General features: G+C 39.5%; 1 pseudogene; it reads left to right on the top strand.

Moving 5' to 3' along the window:
• Window positions 1-3,448: 3,448 nt before the first annotated feature.
• Window positions 3,449-7,451, top strand: LOC100731663 (DNA polymerase delta subunit 2-like; annotated as a pseudogene).
• The last annotated feature ends 6,287 nt before the right edge of the window (window positions 7,452-13,738 follow it).

Genomic DNA, 13,738 nt, shown 5'->3' with positions numbered 1-13,738 from the left:
CCATGACTGAGAGAATAAAAATGCTGGGGATGTTGAAGACACTCTGGGACATGTGATGGAGACGCTCAATGAAGGGACACCTGGCAGACAATGTATCAGTATATGAGTCTTAAGAGAAAGGTGAGGTATCAAGAGTTAAAGACAGAGCTGCAGATAGACATATTGCCGTGCCAGTCTATGAAAACGGGCAAGAAGTGGAAGTGTTCTTGAAAAGACATTGAGAAATAACTGACTAGGGTTAGAGGTCTCTGTGGGCAGTGGCACAAATGCATATGCGATGAAATTAACATAAAGATTCACCGGGGCAGAATGGTACCCAAGATAGCACAAGTGGAGCAAACAGGTTCAGTTGAAGTGAGGTTACAAAAAAGCAACAATTAGCATAAATGGTCATTAAAGGTGAATCTCCGAATCCTGCATTTAACAATGATGCACTGATATTTGAAAAATTCTGGTACGTATAAATCACTCCTCACTTACTGAAGCTTACCTTGAATGGAGATCTTTGGGATGGAGGAAGATAAAGAATTCTGAAGTCAAACTACTGAGATGATGACAAACAGAATTTTGAAATTCACATAGATGGTGTAAAAAGGAATATTCTAGGGTATTAAAACAAAAGTAGTAATATAACAGTGAAAGGAATTTTTTTTTTGCAGTACTGATGATTGAATCCAAGTCTTTCATACTGAGCTACGTCCTCAGCTTATGTATGTATGTATGTATGTATGTATGTATGTATGTATGTATGTAAGGTTTTGTGACAAGGTCTCACTTTGTAGTCAAAGCTGGTCTTTAGCTCACTAAGGAGCCTCAGATGACCTGAAACTCATGGCTCGTAGTGCGTACAGATTTCAGTCTACAGTTTACTAGTTCCAAGGCAGAGAGGTATGGCAGAGGGGCATCACAGAAACAGTCCACAGAAAGCAGGTAGAAGAGGGACCATTAGCCTGTTTCTAACCCTATATTTTGCAGAGGCTATCCTGTCTAGGGTAGATATAGCACTCGCATCCTTAATCCCAGCCAGAGCTATGCCAAGTCAACAAGTGGGTTGATTTAGTAATCACATGCTTTTGATCCCAGCACTACACACTGTAGATTCATCCACCTCTGGAAAGTTCCCTTCTCTCTTATGGCTGCATGTGGCTTTGGGGGACATCTAACATTCACTAAATCACTAAATTGCCCAAGATCAGCTAAAGCTCGCCATCCTCCTGCCTCCTCCCAGGACACTGGGGTGATGGGTGTGTGCTTTTACTACTGGTTTAAATTGGTTTCCAAAAGGATTGTGCAAGTTTCAAGGCTGTAGAAAAAAAATCCTTGGTTTTTCTCTGTAGTTATAGAAAATGGACAGTAGAAGAAATGTTTCACAGTTGAGATAATAAGCCACAGAAACACTGGCAACAAAACATAAATTTCTTGTTTATCCTCCCAACAGACCCACTGATTTTTGAAATATCTGTTGCTCAGCTATATCACAGAAATAATATGAATGTTAGTAAAATTAGTATATGTCAGAGCCAACCCAATTGTATTGACTCACCCCTTAAACAAATCTATTGACTAGCCACTGCATGATAGACAGTGTCCTTTTCCCACCAAAGGTAAAGCAATAATTTTATCAGGTAAAAGCAAAGTCAGCTAAAAGCTTTACATCTGAGAGCTGCAGAGGAAACAGGCTTGGGAAAGTGATGATGGCATCACTAATGGGTGCATCTTGTTTTCTGCTTGCAGAATCTACATTTCTTGGCAGGGAGGACAGGACGTTGAAATTGGAGTCAGGGGACTTGGGCTTCAGGCCTAACTCTCCTGCTAATGGGAAAAGTAATTTCATGAGTCACTTCTGAACTTATATGTCCAAACTTCTTCATCTAAAAAACAAGGAATTTTGAAAGTCTATTCTAATCTATGATACTAAATTTAGTTCCCCTCATTTTAGGAGAGATTAGCCTAACCAATGAAGAGCTGATTTATTACTAGCAGTCACTTTACATTTGGTTTCTTAGCCTTTCTGTCTCTCACTGTTATCATTTACAAGATGGAGATATAAATCCCAATCATGTCTAACTCAGAGGAATGTCTTAAGCTAAAACAGGGCTATAGATGGAATGTGCCAGTTATAAGAAATATCACTCAAATGCACAGCTACATTTAGATTGTTTTGCATCATCATTTTCTCCTTAACATCTTTTGTTTTAGCTAAAATCCAGAAATATGTTGCTGACATATTTCTGTTTTTCTTCTATTAGCAAGCCCCAAGAGAGAGGAAAATTTTATTATTTTTTCTAGTTGCTCCACGAAATAATTTGTAATAGGATAAATACAGGAAAATTGCACTGAATTCTCATGGATTTCTGTTAACCACAGTTTTCTCTCTATCTTCATAACTGAAGAATAAAAAATAACTGAGACCTAAATTTGACTTGTTGAGTTTTTTAGTAATTTTCTAAGTCACTTAATGATTTCTGAAAGCATTCTGGGTTTTCCTTATCTATTTAAGTGTTCATCAAAAAATGTGGGATGTGACCAGTAAAATGCTGACCATAAAAAGAATGAAATCTTGTAATTTATTATAGCATTAATATAGGTGGAAAATATCATGTTAAATAAAATAAATATTATGTGACCCCACTCATATTTGGAGTCAAAAAGGTTGATCTTACAGAAGTAGAGAATACAATGGTAGTTATCACAGGCTGAGGTGATTGGTGGGAATGGTGGCCACATGAAAAAATTTTGCATGAAAAAGTATAATTATATGTAGGAGGAATAAATTCAAGAGATATATTGTACAATATGATGGCTACAGTGCATGAAAATGTTATATTCTTGTAAAATGTAAAGTGAATAGATATAAAGTATTCTTACCACAAAGATAACGATTATGTGAGATAAGTATTTGTTAACTAACAGATTTTGTTATTCTGAAATATATCTAAACTTCACAATACTATATTACTATAATTTTTTCTGTTGATCACAGAAACATCTAATCCTTATCTGCACTCCTACATTAAACATCATATTTTAAAACTCAAATTTATCAGAAACAAAGTAAAGTATTTGCTAATAAAATGTAAAATATTTGCTAACAGCCATACAGAAAGATAAACTTTATTCACAGCAAAATGGAAGCATCTTGAGACCATAAAGTTAAGTGAAATAAATCAGCCACAGAAGCCTAAGTATCGCATAGTTTCTCTTATATGAGAAACCTAAAATATAAATAAAGAGCAAAGTAAAGAGTAGGTGATAGGAAGTAGGGAAACAGACCCTTTATAAAAGGGGATGAGACTAAGAAACGGAGGGAGGGAGGACAGAGGAGAAAGAACGAGGATGAAAAAGGAATTAAGACGTGTTTTATAAAGAGTAAAAAAGATACAAAATGTATAATAAATATTATGAAAACAAAAGGGAAAGAAACTGATCAAAAGGAAAGAAAGTCGGAATGGAGGCAAGCAGAAAAGAGAAGTTATTAAAAAAAATGTACATAGGAAGCCCTGCCCAGGCCAGCACAGTGCCCTCCACCATTTGGGTGCCCCGGTGAGCCGTGGGAGGGCAGAAGCCCCACTCATCACCTCTCCATCACCAAAACTCTATTTGGAAAAATTCAGGTGTCTGGCTCATTTCCCTACATCATGGGATGGGGGAACCAGTGCAAGAAACACCTGGAATCCCACATGCAGCTCATTGGGAGCAACCCAGGAAAATGACAAGACATAGAAGGAAAATGCAATCTCAGAACTCTGACCTACATAGAACTAGTACAGGAGACACAGACATAGAATAAATTGAAAGTTGCGCACTTGAAATGTCTAAAGTGTTGGCAACTGAAGTAAAGAACCTCATGAAGAGGTAAAGGAAATCAAATCAAAAGAACTATCTCAGGTAAAAAAAAAAAAAAAAGAAATGATAACCATAATGAAAAAATTTGCTGAGCATATCTAAAGAAGACATAGACTAAAAAAAGGAGGAACACAGGAAAATGACGGAACTGTTGAATGAAAAAATATAAGAAAGAATTAGCACGCATGAAACAAATTTAAAGAGCTACCTAGGAAGTTAAAAATTTCATTGAAAGCTGGCAAAACTGATTGAACAAAATTGAAAAAGACACTTTCAGATCTGGAAGACAGCATTGTAGCTAGTGATCATAAAAGGAAATATCTCTTAAAAATAATAAAGGAACCAGGAAATAACAATTCAATGATACAAGATGATACAAAGAAAAACAATATAAATTTAATATTTGTCAATATAAAAGCAAGTCAACACAAATGACATAAAAATACTATTTGCAGAAGTAATATCAGAAAATTTCTAAAGCATGGGAAAATAATCTGACATGCAAATAAATGATGCATATAGAACTCCAGTTACAATGAAGTACTATAAATAAGAACTCCAGTTATCCATAATTAAAATCTACACCCAGACATATAATAATAAAGATCTCACAAATTCAGCACAAGAACAGAATATTAAAAGCTGTTAGAGAAAATAAACAGAATACCTATAAAGGAAAGTCCATCAAAATCACAGTAGACTTCTCTAAACAAAGCATCAAGTCAAGAAGAATTTGGAGTGAAGTATTTCAAGTCCTGGAAAAAAACAACTTCACACATAGCTTGATGCATCCTGTAAAACTATCTTTCAAATTAATGGAGAAGTAAGATATTTCTATGACTATGAAAAACTGAAGAAATGCATGGCCACCAAACCAACTCGATGATTGCCTGCGAGTCTGTAGATAGAAGGAACACTTCTCTGCTGTTGGTAGCAGTGCAGACTGGTATTACCATTGTGAAAATCAGTGTGGAGATTTCTCAAACGCTAGGATTGGAGGTCCCATTTGATCCAGACATTCACCTTTTGGGTATTTTCCTAGAATAGAAAACATCACGCCACAGTGATATATGTGCACCCATGTTTATAGCATCACTGTTTGTAATAGCTAAATCTTTAAAACAACCCAAATGCCCTTCATCCACGATATAGATAAAAAAGATGCAGTATTTTTATACAATGAAGTACTATAAATAAGCTTTATAGCTTATTTATATAAGGATAACCTTAAGGCTTTTATATGTAAATAATGCAACTTGAGACCATAATCGTAAGTAAAATAACTCAGGCTGACATCTGTAAGAACTGTATTGTCTTTTGAATGTAAAAAAATTGACAGAGTCAGTAAGTTTCAAAATGTACCATAAGCATTGTGAAAGTGGTAGAGGAAGAAACTTCAAAAAGAAAGAACAACAGATGGAGGAAAGGAGGAAAAAAAGAAAGAAAAAGATCATTTTTAATGCCTGTATCTTGTATTTGAGCAACTTCTTTGAAGATAATATGCAATATGTTAACTCTTATTATTCTTGTACTATTTTATTTTGAAATTCTGTATTGTTTTTATCTTTTTCATTTTAAAATAAGACAATGTATGCATATATATATATATATATATATATATATATATGATAGAATAGCTATGCTACTAATCTCTCTTAGTTCATTGAAGAGTTTGTGCTTACATTGTTTGATCAGTTTCTCATGTCTTTGTCTTTTAATCTGAGTAACTACTTTTATGATAATATGCAGAGAGTGGTTCACGGTGCACAATCCTGGGTGCAGCCATCTGGGCAGCAGGTTTACAGTTCTGCTTTCTCAGAAGGCCGCTCAGCAGGCTCACACTCTGGTGTGACCGCCATGGGCCAGCAATGCCACTGTCTTGGTCAGTTTTCTCTCATTGCTGGGACAAAATACCCAACACTCCCAAATGAAGGAAGGAAAGGTTATTTAGCTCACTGTGGAGGTTTTAGTCTGTAATCATCTGGCTCCAAGGCAGGTTGGCATGGCACTGGGGCAGCACTTCAAGGCTGCAGCCAGAGCAAAAGGAAGAAAACAAGCTTCTTCTCCTCCCTTGTGGTGTACACTGTCCACATCGCACCCTCCATCCCACACCGCCCTCTGCCTTCCTAGTAGGTGTAGCACTCAAAAAAAAAAAAAAACTTACCCTCCTTTGCAAAGGATGAGGATATTTACAAAGTAAGAACCTTGGCTTCCTGCTGAGTCTGTCTGTTAAACTTCTGAACTGCTGAAATTGACACAGTGTATCAACCATTAACAACTACCATAACCTGAATACCTGTGGCGACTTACTCCAGCTCCTCCCAGCCCTTCTGCCTGGGGGATAGCAGCTTCAACAGGCAAGTAGCTCACCTATATCCCTGCCACGCGCCTCACCCAGTTAAGACCCTTCCTGGTGAGCCAGGCCCTCCAGTAGTGGGGCAGTGGCATCGCGGTTAAGAAGCTGTGTGAGCTGAATCCAGGGCAGAAGCGCAGTGTGGTGGGCACAGTGTTCAAGGCTGTACTGCTGCAGCCCTCCATCCTACGCGAGATCAGTGAGGAGCACAACCTACTCCCCCAGCCACCAAGGAACAAATACATCCACTAGGATGACCAGTTGGTCCTGGAGGATGAACTGCAGCGCCTCAAGCTGAAAGGAACTGTCGTCATCTCAAAGCTGGTCACAGGAGCATTGCCGGCAGTGTGTGGCTCCGTGCAAGACCTGGGAGGTTACTGGTGGAGGATTACTGCTTTGCTGACCTTGGCCATCAGGAAGCCACCTGCCGCCAAACCCAAAACCGCCTTGACACGGTCAGGTTTGTGCTGCTGGTGCCTGCGCTGGGCTTGGTGGAGGCCGCAGTGTGGGCCTGCTGAGCACCCAGCTTCTTGTGGCACTGGTGATGAGCGGGGCTCAGGGATGTACTCCAGTGCAGTGCTGCCCGAGTGTCCCCACATCATTATGGCTGGCACCCAGAGCAGGGACTCCATCCTCAGGCCAAGGGCCTCACCAAGAAGACCCAGATAGCCAGCGTGGAGGCAGGTGGTCAAGGTCTTGGACACATTCTTCATGCAGTCATCGTCCTGACATCAGGCAAATATGACCCGACCAACTATGCACTCCCCCAGCAGCCCCTGTACCTGTGCGTGATACCCCAGTCACTGTCTACTGCACCCTGCAACTGGTCACTGACCTATACCAAGCCACCATAGATGGGGCCAGATTCCCGGTACCATCAGGACAGAGTATGAGTGATATTTTCCGACACGGCAGCGTGGGAGACCATCTAGAGGTCCTGAAGTGCAGCCTGCAGGTCCCTCGCATCAGCCCCATGGTCCCGGATGCCCTAGGCTGCTGCCCCTTCTACATTACCCACCCTGTCTGTCTCAAGTGCCCACACGTCCACTTCTGTGACAGCACCCCTGACGTTGGCTCCAAGATAATCTGGGGCCCCGAGGACCGGACACTGCTGCTGGTGGCTGTTCCTGACTTCAGTGCCACACAGGTTGCCCGCCTGGTGAATCCGCGCAGTCTGGCCTGCTGGCCCACCAGCTTCGCAGGTTGTGGGGTGGAGGAGGATGAGGTGAAAGGCCTGAGACTGGGCCTCTGACGCTTGCCTGGAAGTGGGAGCCTTAAAAATAAAGCACAAGTGTCTGAAAAGTAAAATAATATTCAATATATTATCTGCTGTAAGCCTACTATCTTGTTTTGAAATTGTGTATTAGTTTTATTTTTTCATTTTTCAAATTTTTTTCAAAATACATAAAGAAGAAAAAAAGATGTGTTTTGCACATGTACCAATTCCTCATGTTGAATGTAATCATTACATATTGCAAACATCTGTAAATAAAAATAGAATTTTAAAGACACAGTTAAGTATGGTAAGAAAATTTTGATAGACATAAAGAGAATGTGATCTAATATAGAAAAATTAATACAATTTTACAGGCTGGGTGAGAAAGCTGGCACACTGCCAAGACACAGAAATTTCAGCAATTTGCATTATCTGCAGAAAGTTTCATATTCATTAAAATAGAACTTCTGTATAAGTCTCAGATGATTTCAATTAGTACTTTGGACCTAATTCCCACCAACAAGAGACAATGAGGAGCAAGACACAGAGAGAAGGAACAGGAATCTTGTGACATTTATGATAGAAGGGAAGGGGACTCATAGGACAGGTCAGACATATGCTGTGCATTTGGGAAGAAAAGAATTTTAAAAATAAGAGGAGCTTGGCACTGTGGTGCATGTCTGCAATCCCAGCTACTTAGGAAACAGAGGCAGGAAACTTGCTTGAGTCTAGGATTTTGTGGCCAGTGAAATCACATACCAAGATATTATCCCTTCATAAACAAACAAATATTTAAAACATAAAGAAAATATATGTTATCTAGTAGCCAGATGATGTGGAGGTAAATACAGCTAATTAGAAACAGCAAAGCCTGTAAGCAGGATAGATGCTGAACAATACAAATTTAGAGATAAGGGCCAATGAGAAGGAGGAATCACAGGTAACTGTTGTGCGGGGTTCAGAGATGTCTAAAAATCACCTTTAATACTACTTCCCTGGGTCATGGCTGATCTCTCCCTTTCCTCTGTAGACAGAAATGAAGGATGGAGGAATCACGAAGAGGTAAGAGGATGGCTTCTTGTAGAGTAATGGAGGTGACTCATAGATAATAGATGATAGAATTTGTTTTTCAAAATTATATGGACAGGTTAGGTATATGTGAGGGAAAATGATATGTGCAGTGTGGTAGCTGATTTTATTTCATATGTGGAAACAAAATAAATCAAAAAGAAAAATCAGAATGTACCCAGAGTGTAAAATCTCTTAGATAAACACTTCCTTGTCTGTCTTGAAGACTAAAAATTTCTTTGAAGAAACCCATCATGGCCATGCCCTAAAACCCATAATAGTGTCACAGTGATTTCTGATTCACTGAAAAACCAGACAATGAGTGTAAACAAAGGGTTGATGGAGAAGCAGTAAGAGTATAAAGAACAAGGGACCTCTGTGTGAAATGCTCTCCACGGCCCAAAGAAAATGCCATGACACAGGTCAAGGGTCTACATCCCACAGCTTTACCTGGTCTAGTGTGTCTGGGCCAGCTAGCAATGTTAAAATCCTGGCCTGGTCCATCCCCCTCTGATTATAAAATTCACATGTGTTAGTGCGATTGGGAGGTAAAGAAATACTAAGTCTTTGAGGTTCATTTTCTATGCTTTTGTCATGCCTACCCTCTCAGCCAGGCAAAGACTGAGTTGGGTCATAAAGTGAGTCCTTAGTACTTCGTACTTAGACAAAAATAGAAGATAAAAAATAATGCAAAAAAGCAAAGAAAAAAGGGTAAACCTGACTTCCATGACTACCTTTTCCTTATCAACTAAAAAGAGTTGTAACTTGACCAATAGTGCTAAATATGTTTGGGGAGAATAATATATACTTTGGACTTAAACTGGTCCATATATATATGGGATACTGGGTTAAATTCCCCACTAAAACTGAGGAAAGGATATAAGTTCACAGACTGTTGAACTTAAGGTAGGAAATGATTATAAATTAGCCAAGACATACCTTCATTTTTTCCAAAGAAAATCATCATAGAATTATAGGAAAAATAAAAAAGACCATTCTGTGAATTAAGTGATATAATTTTGGATACTGTGGTAGTCAGATCAAAATTGACATTATTAGACAGATACCTGAATGTATTCAATGTAAGTCAAAGTCACAGCGCATATAAAATTGCCACAGATGCTGCTAGTGGTCCCTCAGAATGAGGCTTATTTTGACTCATGGTCTCAGAGGTGTCAGTTCATAGTTACTTGGCCTTGCTGCTTTGGACCTGTGATGACACAGCATAGTGGGAGCACAAGGCAGAGGAAGTGACTCACCTCACGGTACCTGGGAAGGGAAAGAGGAGGCCCCATGGTGACATTATGCCCTTAAGGGAGCCCTTCCATGACTTAGCTTTCTCTTGGTTAACTACCTCCTGTTAGTGCCACAGGCTGCCAACCACACCTTTTAATACAGGGTTTGGAAGTACGCCCTACATTACAGAACATGCATTACAGAACACGCCAGCCTTTGGAAAATGATAAAAAAAAAAAAAAAAATGACAGAGGACCTGTTGGGAGCCGCAGCCCCGAGCCCGGTCGCCTTACTTGGCGGACGTGAGGCCTGTAGGAAAGAGCAAAGCCTGAGCTAGATTACCCCTCCCATCGAGTGTGCTAAGATGGCGCTTATCTTCCTGCTTGGTAAACAACCCGCCCTGTAAGATCTCCTGCTTCCTGCTTGGTAAACAACCCGCCCTGTAAGATCTCCTGCTTCACAACCCGCCCTGTAAGATAGTCTGCCTAGCAACAACTGATGTTAGCCAATCAGCCCGCATCGCGCGCTTTGAACTGATTGGCCACTGTAACCCTATAAAAGTGAGTGCCTCTCCCGCCAAAAGAAGAAGAAGCAGAAGAAGCGGAAGAAGCAGAAGAAGCAGAAGAAGCAGAAGAAGCACAGAAGGAGCCGCGGAGAGCGGACCGGTAGAGGCTTCGGGACAGACTGTAGGGAGAAGCACGCAAGGAGCCGCGGGGAGCGGACCAACAGAGGCTTCGGCCGGGAGGATTCCCGGGGCAGGCTGTACGGAGAAGGAAAATAAAAGAAAAGGTTGTCCACTGCCAGACTTTGTTGTGTGTCCTTCCTGCCGGCCGGGAGTGACACCGACAAGGACCTATTAGAGACTCTAGGATGGGCTAAGTGGCCAGCAATCACACCACATGCCTAAGCTTCCTGACATTAGACTCCAATGGAATGGAGTAGCAATGAGAATAGGTTAAGATATAATAGAGTCCAGTGAGGGTTGACGGTATAAGGCAGGCAAAGATTTTCAGATACTTTCTGTGAAGGTTAATCTGTCCCCGTCAAGGTCAAGGTCAAGATCAATGTCATTCCAGACAATTTGAATGTGAACATGGGAATGGTACTGGTTACTTCTGACATTTTTAAGAAGTAAGGGATGACATTTGAAGAATAGAGGAAGCATTACTCTGACCTGATTTCAAAAGTAATACTCAAAGAATATTGCAAATTCTACAATGATGGTCTTGAAATAAAAACCAAAACCACTGTTTCAAATTGATGCTTTATGACTGCATATAAAAGAGATAGTTATAATTATTAAGCAACATTTTCAATTAGGCTAATATTCTTCCTCAGTAATTTACTGACAGATTAGAATGAATTTATTTTGTATCCAGATTGCCAGGCAAACAGGCTTCTTAACTTCTGGTAAACCAGGTGGATGCACTGAGTGATCCGCACTCAGATTATTGGCAAATTGATATGTTTGCTTCCAGGTAGTTGATGTGTAGTATGCCTATCCAACTAGGCAGTTCTTTGAGACAGGGCAACAATTTTTTTTTTTTTTTTTTAGAGTAGGATAGCTTTCCTGTGTACTACTAATCATTTAGTAGCTACCTCGGTCTTTATCTAGCAGGTTCTATTTTCTATATTTATCCAAAATTTAAGCCAAATGCTCTCCAAACATTACCACATATCCCCAGAGCAATAAAATACCCGCAGATGTACCTGTATTTGTAGGGGAAGTCTCTTGAGGCATCCTGCAAATATCTTTCCTAAGTGACCAACTTTTAACTAAACATGTACAAAATTTGCTGATGAAGTATACCTTGTGAAAAGCCAAGATATAATCATCTCAGTTGACCAGCATATAAATTCAATACACAGAAATTCCTTATGGTTAGATATGAAATCCTATATTTAGATTCAAATCATAAATTTTATAGGCTAAAGTTAAAGGAAACATGTTCTAGAAAGAAACCCCATGATTTTAGTTGAGCAGATTTTAGCTGACAAATTTAACTTTAACAATTCTGTGCCTTTTAAAGTAAGGAAAATTTAAGTGCCATTATCAGAGAAGTAAAAGATCCAAATCAAAGATGACAAAAAAACCTACTGTCATACTGTTGATTATCAAGTATTGTGGTCATTTAGCATCACATTTTAAAAACAAAGCTTTGAGAAGAGCTTCGTAAGATGTCTAGAGCCCATTTTATTTGAGAAAATTATGGCTACAGGAAACCAGTGTTAACATCAGAGAAGACAAATTCAGGCAAGGATGAGTGGAGGTGGGTGGTACTGCAAATGCTGTCATGTGGAAGAGGGTATGCACTCTGTTCTGTACACAAAAAATTAGAACCAATAATGGAAGTAATAGAGAGCTGGATACAAGGAACCATAATTATCCTGCAATTAAATATATAGCTATGATGATCAGTCCAGATTGTCAAGTTGTTTGGCGTGAGAGATAGCTAGATTAGTAAAGCACAGCTTTCCGATGTGTCTAGATGGGACACGGAGGTGTGATGCTGGGGGTTGTGTCTGGCATGTGGCCCTCTCCTCGCTGGCTCTTTTCCTGGTATCTGCTCCTGACTGCCATGAGATCGGCAGCTTCCTCTGCCACACCCTTCTCCTTCATCTTTCTACCTTGGCCTGAGACGTCTGAAACCAAGGGCCAAGTGAACCTTTCCTCCTTTAAATCCGGGTCAGGAAGTTCTCCCAGCAACAAAAGCTGAGCAATTCAAAAGCCTTGCAAAGCAGCTACCCTTCTTTTAGCCATGGCTGGACAATGCTTGCCTGGGACATTGTAGAATGTTGTTTCTACTGTAAAAAATATTAACTCAAAGCTCTATTTTTAACTTTGATATTCTTAACTTTGAGTGTACAAATATGTTATGGTTCTATTCACTTAGTAGCTGCTTAGTATACTTTAATTATAATTATTAATAAGATAAAACTTTTTCCTTTTGTGTGTCAAGGTCTTGTTATATAATCCAGTCTGGTTTTGAACTTGCTATGAAGCCGTAGCTATCTTGAACTTGCAATTCTCTGTCTTGCCCTCCTGAGTACTAGATAGAATTATAGGTGTGCGTCATCATACCTAGCGGAAAAATATGGTTCCCACTTCACCATGTTTTTTGTTGTTGTTGTTCTGCGATACTGTTTTACTCTGTATTCCTTGCTGGTCTCATACTCATTGGCCTCCTGCCTCAGCCTCCTGAGTGCTGGGATTACAGTCGGGGCACCACCTCCAAAATACTGAGCTCTGATTATGCAGAACACTTCAATTTATTGTTTCTCAATCCTCACAATTGTATAGGTCTTATTATCTCAGTTTTACAGTTGAGTAAACTTTGCATGACTGATTCAAATTATCCAAGGTGTTTTCCAAACCTAGGATTTAGACTGAATTTGCTAAATTTGTGTTTATGACAGGTAAGTGTTGAAATTACATTAACTGTCAGGGACATTGTCCCAAATAGTAAACTTCCCTATTAAGGACCAGAAGTATTCAATAAGACTTATTTATTTATTGTTATTTTTACTGGAAGATTGCTAGTATGCCTTGTTATTTTTTCAAGGTGTTAAATGGTTGTTTACTGGAACTGTTTAACCATCCTTACTTCTGGCACAGGGCTGAACTCAGAGGAAAGACATAAGATGCCCTTGAATACCTATGTTCCTTGGCCAGAGATGCTGTCTTTTGGAGAAGCTTCAGTCAAAAACAAGGTACTTGTACAAGTTATATATATATATATATATATATATATATATATATATATATCCCATAGTTAACCCAGAGCCACTTGGTCTCCTGGATAAAGGAAGATTATAAAAAGTGATCAAATCTGCCTTAACTGTGGGACTATCCTGAGGGCTCTTTTCTCCCTTTTTATGTGAATGTAATCATGTCCTCAATTAGGTATCTTTTATGGTCTGTCACTCTCAAATATGAATGACCATCGTGTATTTAAAGACAGCTGCTTTGTTGGTGAGGACCTTATTGGATACTGGATGTACACAGACTGTCTTCAAAA

Source organism: Cavia porcellus, unplaced genomic scaffold (genome assembly GCF_034190915.1).
Source record: "Cavia porcellus strain 051 isolate PalLab524CR breed Dunkin Hartley unplaced genomic scaffold, mCavPor4.1 scaffold_1, whole genome shotgun sequence".
Lineage (NCBI taxonomy): Eukaryota > Metazoa > Chordata > Mammalia > Rodentia > Caviidae > Cavia > Cavia porcellus.
Note: the sequence above shows the minus strand (reverse complement) of the source record. Positions and strands in the feature narration are given on the sequence as shown.